The 13361-nt window shown below is 47.0% G+C and overlaps 1 protein-coding gene across 1 annotated transcript in view; it reads right to left on the bottom strand.

Annotated features, from left to right (window-relative positions):
• Positions 1-3122, bottom strand: part of LOC120846756 (protein yippee-like 2) — a 37348-nt gene extending 34226 nt beyond the window's left edge. Inside the window, exon 1 of the mRNA XM_040218627.3 lies at positions 2890-3122. The gene's annotated coding sequence lies outside the window, so the exon portion shown is untranslated. The remainder of the gene's footprint in view (positions 1-2889) is intronic.
• Between the last annotated feature and the right edge of the window lie 10239 nt (positions 3123-13361).

The following is a 13361-nucleotide window of genomic DNA, read 5'->3' as shown; positions in this document are numbered from 1 at the left end:
ATGAGAAACAACCACTCCAGGCGAGAAACAAAACAGACTGCCACAGCTTCTCGGGAAGCGATTGACACACACCCCAAATGCCAAAGTTTACTCTTAGTGTGTGGTGGCAGCCAAGAGACAACCAAATGTGCAAACGCTCTCCTCCTTGCAGCAGACATTTGGTGGCAGCTGGTAAAATGTGAAACCTCCGAGGAAATGTGAAACATCCTTTATACTTTACTGTTCATGAGTGTGCACCCACTCGAGCAGACAGTATGAAAGCGAATGCTTAGATCAATACTGCACTGTAGTCTACCTCTTTTGCATCGTGGGCAAAATAACCATCGCTTCGTTTTTACTCATGACCTACAATAAACCTCTTTTGAAAGTTACTTTTAAGTTGGATGCTGTGGAAGCCCAGCATCATGATGATAAGGGGAGACACCAGCCAAGTGGGAACACCACAAATTTACTAATGCCACTTCATTGCCAGCTTATGTAGTTTTAGAGTGGCACATCTTGTGATGTCACTTGTTCTACCATTGTGAGGTAGTTCAAACCTTCCAACAGGCATATGACTTTTGAAAGGGTCTCGTTGCATTGTTAAGGGATATGAACCCCGACATGAACAGGGTACTCAATGGCAACATGGAATTGTGTAACTGAGCATGGACATCAAATTTCTTTTGGTTGTGAAAGTGGATTCAATAATTCATTGAAGGTCCTCCCACATAGACCAGAATGCGTCACCTGTCATCACTTCTCTTGCGTGATTCAGAGTAGCACCTATTGTGTCACACAACCCTCTCCCCAAGGAAACATCTGTTCTACAAGGAAAAGAGAAGCACGCCCAGAAGTTGCTCAGATTGCTTTAAGCTATCCAGCCTCAAAAATAAACAAAGCCTTATGAACAAAGACAGTGCTGTGCTGCCTGCTAAAATGGATTAACCGAACAGCTGGTTTGGAAAATGCAAAGGGCAAATTGCTGCATTGTGATCCAATTTGAGGTCCAGACGGTCGCTGACATCACCGCCAAAAGCTGCACACTTGTACTGTTATGGGAGCGCCTTGCATGCAAGATACTCACACAAAAACCTGCAATGATAGCAGGTGACTACATGCACTAGCTGCTGCACATGCAATGCACTTGATGCCAAAGTGTGTAAGCCTTACAAAGCGTGCCAAAAATAACAATGTTAGGTTGCGCACATTTTGTCACTCCAAATAGAACTGAAATTTGGAGGCTGAAGTGATCGAAGGATGTGGAGCTACATAGGAACTTATGTAACAAAGCCAAGAACACCCGAAAATAGTACACCGAAGCAGATTAGGCGAATTGTCAACCCTTCCTTATTCGTTATCTGAACCTGTAAACGAGTGCATGCCACGTGAGAGAACACAACACGCAACGCGCGCAATGTGCGCGAAAACTTCCGAGAGCGCGCGCAACCGCGGCAAATCATTAGGCTTAAGTAGAACATTGAAAAACAGGTTTTTCGCTGGCTGCAGCTATGACCCTTTGTTCCGACCCTTGCAAAACACCGTACCACACGCACGGTGCCAAACAAACACCGCCACACACGCGTTTTCAGAGCGTCAGCAAAAATATACGGGGAGGGGATCGAAGGGGGAACCACCACGGGGAAAATCAAAAGCGCCAGACGAACGAACGTAGTCACTTTACGTAATCTCGCCTGACCCGTGAACGCGCAGGTTTCCGTCACGTTTTCACGTATTGCTTGCGCAACAATCGTGCACGCGTGCAGAACGGTGTACAGAAAGAGCACGTATACAAAGGTCCCCCAACGATTTCATCGCACTGCCATCGGAATGGACGAGCAGCTGATCGCTGTTTTCCATAGTTGGAACGCTGGGGTGGTTCCACGTAGAAAACCTTCGAGCTGCGATGCGTTCGATCCGATTCGACACCAATGTTCCCCATGCGTGAATGAACCACGTTCGGTCCATGTAGAACGTCGGCATCAACGGCGATCACGCGGATCAGCCTACGAGAGCGGGCAAACGGGCTCTTAGCAACAAAGGGGGGTTGCCACAGACTGCGCGATTTCTGGCCGCAGCCAGTTTCAGTCGCAATGCCACAAACCTCGGCGCATATTGCCACATTTACCGAGAACACGCCGATCCCAAAATCACGGTTAGGCTCGAGAGAAGGCGTGCGATTAAAAATACACCGAGGTACCGAAACGAGACGACGGGGACCACAACACGCCCGAAAATTTCGATCAGTCGCAGCAGCGACAGTGCGCAGTAGCGATCGAACGAGTAGGAAGGATCTTGCTGAGGCAGACCACGTTTCCCTGGCTCCTATCTGTTCTAACCGAGGAAATCAGAGCCGAGAACGGAATACGGGAAGGGACGTCGGAAGAAGAACGCAAACGCGAGCGGACGCGGCGCACAAAGCGCTTTGTGTGAGTGTGTCGTGCGCGTTCGTCGAGCACGTTTGCATACTACGCAGATAGGCAGGGTTGCCGAGTCGCTCGGAAACAGAAGAGACGCTGGCTCAGAACCGAACATTGCAAAGACCAAGAGCGATCTTTCGTCGCAATTGATCGTCAATCGCGACCGACTTGGCGAAATTAGCGAACCCAAAACGCGCGCACCACGCGTGAGTGGCTTCGATGCTCCTCTTCCGACCAATTTTTCCTGCTAACCGAGTACGCGTACAAACCCCGCGCAGATCCAACGCTGCTGCCCAGCCATCCAAGCTTACCCAGGCTCCCGTGATCGGTCGAGAACGGGCGCAGGGGCTGCATGCGAGCCCCAAGCGACGCAAGAAAGGTCAGCTCCGAAAGGAAAACAAAGAAGCGGCGGCCGTCGCTCGCTCGAACCTTGTCGGAACGGGAAAACCCCCGCAAGAAGAAAAAAAGAACACCGGACCCCGGTACTTACCACTCGGCTTGCCCGACGTAAATCCATCGAAGCCCTCATCGAAGAAGTTGCCAATCCGAGCGATTCCAGCGTTGACAAAAGGGTCTTGGTTTTTTTTCTTTCTCCCGTCTCCAGCGGCACTGCGTTGTTTTGATCGCGAGGCGACAACCAGCTGTTTCTTACGCCAGCGAATGCGCAGCTGAGCACCGAAAACGAGCCTCCTTCGCGCAGCCCCAGCGCTGTCTCTCTCCGACAAGGCGCAGCCAATGGGCGTCGCGCAGCGGCGGCTCGGCTCTTGTCATCCGCCGCAGCCAGCGGAGTCAGTCAGGGCATTGGCCCCCCTTCCTCGGACGCGCACCCTTTGGACGACAACAAACGCAAAACGAGCCGCCCGATGATCTAATCCACGCAGGCAAACTCACGTCGGGGCATTCGTTCCCCGATTTTTTTTTTTTTTTTTCTCCGGGGAAATCGAGCTACTTGTTAGCAAAAAGGGAAAAGAAAGAAAGAAAGAAACGAAAAAACACCCTTTCGATTTGGGAGGTTTTGTAGGAATGATCCCCCCCACTGGAAACTCGCGACGTCGTGTTTCAGGAAGCGGGGGAGCGTCTTTCTTTCGGTCGGTTCAATGTTCGCGCCTCTTCGTCTCCCTGCGCTCTTCTTTTTCGACGCCGCGTCTTTCGCACGCAGCGAGGGGCACACAGCTGTTTTTAGGCCCTTAGGTGGACCGCTCGCGTACTATATCATGCGTGCCAAGGGGGGGCAATTTTGGGGGTAGGACCCCCCCCCCCCCCCCCCCCCCCAAGCTTTGTTGTTTGTTCGTTTTCCTCTCGGCTGCTTCGTGAATAAGGTTGGAGGTGCGTCCGAGGTGCCGCGCGCTTGGAGCCATCGCGTACACACGCAAACGATTACGAAAAAAATAAATAATGCAAATAAATAAGGTGTTGCTCCTTCCCGGACGGTCCTCTTGAATGAAGGCATTCATGCTGAGCCGCGTCGCCTTATCCTTTTGTTGGATCCGGACCCTCCCGATTCCCGTGTGTGTGACCTAGCGCGCATCTTTCTTTTTTTTTTTTTTTTTCTCCCGTTGAGCCAAGTAACCATGCATACACTGAAAAGGCATTTTGATTGTGATAACTGGCTTAATACTAACGGCAGTCCTTTTTTTTTTTTAACAACAAAACGGGAGGGGAAAGAAAAAGGACAGGTTACTAACATTTAGGCCCCCGTGGAGGAACCGTTAATCTCTATATTTTTAGGTTTGTTCGAGCGACCGGCCAGTAGCCCCATCGCATGAGTGGTCCTCTTTCATGCGTTTATATTGTCCGTGGCTTAATCATGCGGGCTGCGTCGTGTCGCAGGAAGTACTGTACGTCCGATCACGTTCTGACGCCACGGTGCATCGCTGATTGCCTCCTGATTGCTGTTGCAGTCACGTTTTTTGTTGCCATGCTGCTCTGAAAAAATAAACAAAACGTATCGTCTGCTACAAACGCTTCCGTCTGTCCTGTGCTGCCATCTATCTCAGGTTGGAGACAACCATTCTCTTGAGCAGTTGGCGTATCGTCCGCTGGAAACGGCCGCGCTTCTGCAGAATCGTTTGGTTCGGATGGCTTGGTAATGCATAGCTTGGTCCCGTTTTGTGACAAATTTTGGGCTCAGTTTTGTGCACTTGTTTAAAACCTACCACATAGCAAAAAAAAAAAAAAAAAAAAAAAAGAAAGGAAAGGATTAAAGCATCGGCATCTGCATACGCGCTTCAATTTAATTATTATTATTTTTACGGGGGTTAATAACCCTTTAAAACATGCTATTTTCTTATTACCGTCTGATAAATTTATCTTATGATATTATTGTCAATCGCCACTGCGTAAAGAAGAAGATTAGTGGCACCGTCAACTGCCAAACAATCAGCATAAATCGATGGCAGCCTATTTGATAACATATGAGATATTTCGCGTGAAACATAATTGCACGAGCACGAGGTCATAGACGATCTCCCAGTAAGAGCAGTGGCCTACCTTGGGTTTGCCTCAAGGGGGCACGTGCCCCGGCCGCCACAAGGCGGGGAGACGCCGGGCCGGGAAGTAGCCGTGAAGAAAAGGCTTAGCCTGTTAGAAGAACCCAAAGAAAAGCGGTCACGGAAAAAGGCAGAGGAGAGGCACAGAAAGAGGATGCCCTAAGCGTCTTGGAGGGGATTAAAAGGACACTAAAACACCCCCCCCCCCCCCCCAGTTTTTTTTTTTTTTTTTTTTTTTGTTAGGTGATCGAATATGGTGTCAGAAGCCTACTTTATCAATATTTCGCTACAGTGTCACATATACTCAGAAAAAAGTAAAAAAAAAAAAAAAAAAAAAAAAACGCAACGTCTCATATTAAAACCGAAACTGGACTGGGGAAGAGAAATGTACCGAAAATCACCTGGCTGTGCAAATTTTTTTTTTTCAGTCATTTTTTATTTTTTTATTTTTTAGAAGCCTTCGACGACCCACGAGTTTGATAATCTTTGGTGGTTGTGTCTAAACCATAGCAAACGGCACGTGACCACGGAGAAGAGAGTGAGCGCGACTCAAACCGGCCAATTCTCGATTGGCAGTTTTCGGGCGCAAAGAAAACGAATTTCGAGTCGCGAATTCTGTTCTGGGTAGATGGGCCCTCACATGTCATGTACAAATAAAAACCTTTGCGGGCATAAATACTAGGGGTGTCGCGAACCGGCCGCGGTTCGAGTTCGACCAGGTTCGACTTTTTCGAACTTTTAGTGGAAAGTTCGTCGAACCTTGTATTGAGGTTCGACTCGTGTGCGCATGCGCGACAGGCTGGCCAGTTGGCTTCGGATTGGATGGTAATAGCTAAGAGATGAATTAAGTGCAGCGCTGATCGGCTATTTCAGTCAATAGAGTACTAAAATTTATTTTTATTAACTTCTTCAGTGAATAGAATTAGTTTCTTTTAATTGCAGCTGTTCACACAATAAAATAACCCTTTGCATAAAAAAAGAAATTCTCCAAACCTAGACATGCTTGTATCAAGGTCTGGCCACACTGTCCACAAAGTCGAACCGGTCGAATCTGGTGAAAAGTCGAAGGTTCGTCGAACCGGTTCGACCCAGTCGAACCCCGAAAGTTCGACCAAAAAATCTGGTTCGACAAAAGTTCGCGACACCCCTAATAAATACCCTGTTAGTGTCTCTTCGTGGCGCCACCACAGCGCGAGCGGTCAAATCCGAAAACACACTTGTTTTTTTATTTTTTTTTTTTGTTTTTTTCTAGAGGAAAAATATGACTTTGGGCTTACACCCTTCTTTTCTACCTCCGTGAAACAGTCGCCGTAAGCGCGATCCAAACCAACGCGTTTTTGTGCGCGCGCGCAGGCCGTTCGCTATTCGGAAATTGCGTATTACGTGACGTCGCGCTGATTCCTTCACCTTCCGGGCGTGCATAAGCGAATTGTATGATTTCAACTGCTTCTGAACGCGCACAAAAACGCGCAGTGACGTAGTAGGGCACTCTTTTCCCGGCCAATCGGTGGAGGGCACCAGTTCCGGCTCCGCGTTTCTTCGTCGTCTGGCGCAGGTGCTCTGCTCGCCCGCCTCGCCCGAAAGCGCACCGCCCTAACCAACGCGCACGGTTGTGACTCAGAAAGCGCACCGGAAACGGCAGAAACATCACGAAATGCGCAATTTCCGGGGAGCGCACGACCCACGCGCGCACGAAAACGCCTTGGTTTGGATCCGCTTCTGGCGCCCCCCCACCTCGTGCATTTGTTTACCTTCGAATACACCCACGCGCTTTTGTATGCTTTCGACCCCAGGCAATGACACCGCGCGCTTGGAGAAAATAGGCGAAAGAGAAAGAAAGAAATACAAATGCGTTTTGGGGAGAAGCTGCTAGGTCCCCTGGCGCTAAGAGTTCTCCCCTTCCTTCGCCCCCTGCGCTACCATTGCGTTCGCCATTTTGCCGCTCCTCCTCTCTCTTTTCCGTTAACCGGGCGCTCTACTGTGACGTCGTCAGCGTGTCTAAGGGCACCAACAGACGGGATCGCGCTCATTTGGGTGTAAAAGAACACCCAACTTAGTAAACAGTATAGTAAATAAAACTTTCACACGAATGAAGGGTTTTGTTTCCGGTGTGCGCACCCGCTTGAAAATTAGAAAGAGTGTATTACGCGAAATAAAGCGCCGAAAGGGTGTAAGGAAGGTTCGACGGAACAACATTTCAACACCCAAGTGGTCCAGACCAGATGCCAACGTTTCAGAATTAAGTATCTGACTCAAAAGCTATCGAAAATTTTGTTTTTTTTAACTTTCAACGAGAGGGAATGGCGCGTGTTCCCGATAACCGATCGCTGTTCACCTCCCTACGTTTGCGGGCTCCATTGTTCGGCATTCCCGTATTTAAAACGTTCGAAACTCGCCTGTGACTTTTGAATTAGATAACGGTGAGTTCGGAAACTTTGGCACATGGTCCCAACCGCTGGCGCTATGTGTTTGGGCGGAGACAGAGTATAGACCAGCACGCGGCCCTGACGTCACGGAGCTGCGGTGGCGCTGTCGACGGCACTGCGCATGCGCAGGTGCTTCCCTTCACGCGAATTCCGTTTCTGGGCACAAGCAGTGCCCACGCCTTGTGTGGGCAAACGCGGGCTTGTTTGGAAACAGCGTGTCGGTCTACACGGCAATGCGTAGTTGACATTTTTGCGGTGAGAAAAACACGGTTATTTTTTCTCTCAAACACCCGGTACTTTCCGGTTCACGGATTTGGAGCGAAGCCAGTAGCGTCGAAAGTTTTCCGGAGATAGGAGGGAGGATTTTTTGTTTCTTCCCTTTTTGTTTATTAGGAATGTCTGAGACGTTATATGAAGGGGGAAATTGCTCCTACCCCAGGGCAACAGACGTTATGTCATTTCTACATGGTGAGAGATGTATTCAAAAACGCAAGAAGTCGTGGACGAAGAAAAGACACAAACAACACGGACCTTCACCTATGTGCTTTCATCAACCAACTAGCCACATTAAAGGTTATAATTCGGAACGATGACCTCGTGGATAAAATACCACAGTTTATCGCGTGTCTGGACATACGAACGGGTGTGTTAGCTAGTGGTGCAGTAAGCTTGCGCCCTTTCCCTAAATGAAAAAGTCCACGTAGGATGCGATGAGGAATGTCAGAGTGTTCATGCGGTTTATAAGCAGCATATTAATGCCACCGTATGCACCGTTTCCTGCATGAATCTGGTCAAGATGCCACGGATCGTTATTTAACAAATGTTAGAAAGGGGCAAGTGGGACAATTTTGAAATAGGTGACACCAAGTTTGCTTGTAGATAATTTGAATGCTTACAATTGTTTACCATGTAGCTCAGTACCACCAACTGCACACGATGCCCTTTTTTTTTAAAAGGAGCCACAATACACAAGAGAATCTAGAGGATTAGAGGATTAGAGGTAAATGAAAACCGCAAGCACCATGACATTTGGTACGCGTTGCAAAAAATTCTTGTTCTACTCGTACATACATAAAACTGGACACGCAAACGTCGTTTCGCAAAAAGTTTAATAACTATCTTGTTTTTTTTTTTGTTTTTTTTTTTAGGGTTTAGTTTAGAGGTGGTGAAATGTTAAAATATTGCGAAAACGGCGGCCGTACATTTCTCTGTCCTACATCGGATTTTCGTCGTCAGTTCGTTGGTTTGCGAGTTTGCCACCAGGTACTCATCGTCCATGTATTTCGCTAACATGTTTACTTATCGCGATGATCCTGCTCGTTGCCAGTCTCTACTATAGTCAGTTACAAAGGTCAGAAAATTATTCGAGGGAAGGGAGGGCTGTCGGGAAAGAAGCAAACGGAATGCTGGAGAGGAAAGAAGGAAACATTCTCCTCTCTCTAGCGATGCGTCTGCTTCCTCCTCCCCAGCCTTCCTTTCATTCGAAAACTTTTTCTTAACCTGATACTGACTATAGGGGTTCTCGCTCAGTAGGCCACCAGGAGCGAGCTCACAAACCAGTGAACAGACGACGAACAGGTCGCCGTTTATGTTCAATTTTTAATATTTAACCACCTCTGAGTTGAGCTCTAAAAAAATCAGACACTTGTTGAGAAACGACGTTCGCGCGCCCACTCTCAGGTTTACTCGTGGGGAAATCGAATTTTGCAGAGCGTAGAAAACGTGCTGGTCTTTACGGCCTCACCCTGTAGTACCCGAATGCAGTAATTTATAATCCCCCGCAACATCTCCTAGCACACCCCTAGGCTGAGTGCAACCAACACAAGCTAAAATAATGAAAGCTCGTGCATAAAGGTCACACAAGTGAGATCGAGCTCAGAAACAGATGTGCGCGAGTGCTTCTTCAGCGTTCGGCTGGGTATCGTGCCTAATCAGTGCGTCGAAGGGCGCTCAGAGACAGTTACGTGGAGGGAGAGAAGGCTGCTCTTCACACGTGCTTGCGCAGCGCGATCAACATGGCGAAAGAAGGAAAGTGCCAACGTGCCCGTCCGGGCCTGACCATCCCCGTCCGACTTAGAGTAACTGTATCCGCGACTCCAACTAACTATAGGTGGCGCCACTCATTTTCCAAGATGGCGGGTTTAGTGAGGGTCAGAGATGCGTGCCGCTGTTGAGCCCGTCTAGTGTGCTGGCTTCACTGGGCGACATAAATTATTTCTGGTAATACAAGGAAGCTAATGTTTTATGAGCGCAGGTTACCCCTTTAACCTGAAAACAAGAACGGTGTTTAGCGTATTTTTTACGGAAGGATGCGCGTTTTAATTCTGGAGCGAAACCGAAACTTACCTCTATTTTGGATTTAATTTCTCGATATAGGCCTTAATTTCGAATTATTTCACGACTCAAGATGTGTCTCACATCGTAATTATTTACTTAGAAAAGTTGTTCGCGGAAACTTTATTTTGTGACATATTGTTCGATCCAGGGTGATATTTGTAGTTGCTGAAAAAATCAGTGCTGATATCTGTGCGTTCTCGCAGCCTTTCTCTCGCTCAGATAATTGTCATGGGAAATAATGACAATTATTCCAGCACAAGAATAAGAAAATAATTCTAATTTTTATGATATGTCCACGAAACGTATAAACTAATAAGCGCTGCTCTCACTGCAACAACGCAAAGACGGAATCCGAGTCAGACAGCTGAAGTGTGTGTGTGTGTGTTTATAGCACCGCGTGACGTGTAGGACTTCATATTACATCCATTGTTTGACTGTTTGCCTATCTTGATAACTATGTCAGAGTTTTTCATATGCTAAAAAGAAAACAGAATTATCCCTTTCTGGAAAGACTATTATTGTTAAATAGCGTATTCTCGCGATCTTGGCGTTAATTGGAGGCATACTTTGCCGCGATTTGTATTAATAATAATAATATTAAAAGTCACATATTTGAATAAGTAATCCTTCAAGTTCTAATATAATTTGTTGCTTATGATCTAATTTTAAACGCGCGAAGAAATATGACAATAAAAACTGTGCTAATTATCATCACTGGTTTCAGTTGCTGCATTTTAATTACCAATAAAAAAATAGTCTAAAATCAATGAAAACATTTTAGCGAATGTGAGAAATCCATGTAAAATTACATTAATTGTGAATAAAGTATATTGTGCTCAAAGTCGCGACTTTTGACAACCGGCGAAACGCCCAAAGTTGCCGCCAATAACCTTCCAAACCAAATGCCCAAGAAAAAAAAAATGAAAAAAGGAAAAAAGCTTTTTTTAAATTATTAGTTTTTTCATAACATTTATTTACTTTTGTATTTGCTCGCCGTTGTTTTGCCAATCTCAACCTTTCCAGTTCGAAGGAACGCCTACCTGCTTGCACGTCTGGTCACTGCAGCACGTTTCGTTGGCGTTGGAAGCCGGTGAAACAGTTGTGAGTTTTAATATTGCGTATACGAGCGAACTCAAGCCCTGTGTGCTTGCGTTAGCTTTACGTGTTCTACACTGCGCGTGCGCGGAGCCCGAAACTGCGGTCTTGGATGGCGCATGGCGATAGGGCGCACGCACAACGTGGGGCACGGAACTCTAACGCAAACGCATACCGCTTGCGTTTGCTTCTATTCGCAATACTAAAACTCTCCAGTAAGGTACAATCCCATACCGGCTGCAGCACTACGTTGGGACAGTGAAGAGTCTTGTTTACATTCGGAAACGACATTTCGCGAGCCATGATCGCGAGCAGTTCCGCCATGCCCGCTGAGCAGGAGAGTCGGGGGACCCTCACTAGAGCGCTTCCCGTTTCCGCCGCGGGAGGGCGAGCGTCGAGCTGGAGACGCGCTCCGCAAGCGGAGCATATACAGTTACTCTAGTCCGACTCTGCCCCCCTCCCCCTCTGGCTTCTGGCGGCTGTTCGCGGTAGCAGATAGAGCTGACGGTTTTGTTGACCTCGGATAGATGGCGCCACTAAAACTCCGTATAATGCAAGTTTTGTCAATGATACCAGGTTTTTGACGCATTATTATTTATGTTGGAACGACGAAATTTAGAGAAACATTACCTTTTATCGAGCGTGTATTTGCACAACTCGCTATCTTTTCACAAGACCCCTTTGACGTCACGCCGCGTGGTTCTCATGGCCGCCGCTCGCGGCTGCAGGTCGGGGAAGTGTTCTAATTTTTGCCTCGCGACTACGCGGCGGAATTGCAGCATTTCGAAGTAAGAAGATGTGTTTTCTGTCCTTTGTGACAAGATAAACAAACTCAAAAGTAGAAGACGCAAATTCTTTCAACGTAAAAATCGTTGCACAGTTCCTTTAAAAACGCAGACCTAAAGCGCGAAACACATGTACGACGAAACCGTCCGATCCGACGTCCGACCGCGCAATACGACAGTCGGAGGCGAGGGTTTTCCACGCTCTTCGATGCGACGAAAACCCTCTCCCCCCAAGGTCATTCCGGCAGTCCGCACGTCGGATCGGACGGTTTCGTCGTACATGTGTTTCGCGCTTAATCCGCCCCCCCCCCCCCCCCCCCCCCCCCGGCACGCCACCGGAAATTACCCCCCAAACACACACACAGTCCAGAACGAGAGATATATTTGGTTCCAAACCTGACAAATCGGACGCATTAATTCTGAACAAGTTCGAGGGAGTTAGCAGATATACAGTGCGCTAAACAGATGATCCCCAAACCAGTCGTGTACGTGTTACTGAAAAAAAAAAAAGAAAAAGAAAAAAGGAACTGTCTACAATAACAATCACTCTATTGAAGACTCTTACTGATTACAGTAATCAATTACTGCATCAGAAAAGTAATTGAAAAATTACCAGAAAGTACGACATGGTAAAACAACGCACAGGACACAGAAGAAGAAAAGAGACAGGTAGAACGAAAGAGCGCTGACTCGCAACTGATTTATTTTGTAAGAGGAGAAAAAACAACAACAACAACAAGCTTTATGCAGTTTCATTCGCAGCCGCTTTTGAGTCGAAAAGATCGGCTGCTAAAGACGCCGGCTCTCGGCGCCGTATGTTCGTTCGTTGGCGGCAGTTGGCTCCGCGACCGCTTGCGCCATGTCTTGCCTCCCGTGCGAAATTGCGCCGTATTGTTTGAAGACCGGTGGCTTCGCTGCGTTTCCATAGGAGTTAAGCCTTTTGCTTTCTTTACTTTTTCCTCGGGTAAATTCGCTCTATGCAAATTTTACAAAAAAAAAAAAAAAAAAAAGCACCATCTGTGGGCAACGCTGCACAAAATCGTAGCGCAATAGGCTAAGAACCCGAATTTTGCGGTCGATTTAAAGAGCCTGCCCGCCACTTGGAACATCCGGTACTTTAGTTCTACATGTCCTTTTTCTTTATAGCTCAAATTACCACTTTACTACCAGAAAGGATAATTGATTACCTTGCACGTTTCTTTTTTGTTTTACTTTTTATTAAGAAACCAAAAATGCACACATTTGTTCAAAGTGGTTACCTTCATTTTGTTTCTTTTTCGAGATGGAATGAATTGGGGGGGGGGGGGGGGGAGGTGGGGGTTGTCGGTTTTTTAGGCGAGGGCAGTGCAGTACACAGTCGATATGCCGCGACAAACCCGCATCGTGCCAACCCGTACACAGGAAACGAGGCACTCTCAACAGCTCGACAGTCAAAACGTCGCTGAGCGCGTTGACATTCTAACCCTTCTCGTATCTTTGTATCTTTTTTTAATTGTTTAGTGGTAAAAAAAAAGTGTCCAACGTTGGTGCAACATAGAAGAGTGACGCACGGGCAAACAGAACGAATTTTACAAAAGAAAAGCTCAACTCAATAATTTTAGCTTTTCTGGAAACTTATAATTGATTACTTGTAATTGATTACAGCAAAATAATAATTGAATTACAGCGAATGTTACATGAAAAAGTAATTGAAGCGTAAAATAAAATTTTCAAGTCTACAAAATCTCGCAGCGGCCTTGATTAAAGTGTTTGCATGAGGACGTACACCTAGAAACGTACTTTTTCAAGATTAAGGCTGAAATCAAACGTTGGTCTCGCGAATGACAGATG

Source organism: Ixodes scapularis, unplaced genomic scaffold (genome assembly GCF_016920785.2).
Source record: "Ixodes scapularis isolate PalLabHiFi unplaced genomic scaffold, ASM1692078v2 PGA_scaffold1__304_contigs__length_218370807, whole genome shotgun sequence".
NCBI classification, from domain to species: domain Eukaryota; kingdom Metazoa; phylum Arthropoda; class Arachnida; order Ixodida; family Ixodidae; genus Ixodes; species Ixodes scapularis.
Note: the sequence above shows the minus strand (reverse complement) of the source record. Positions and strands in the feature narration are given on the sequence as shown.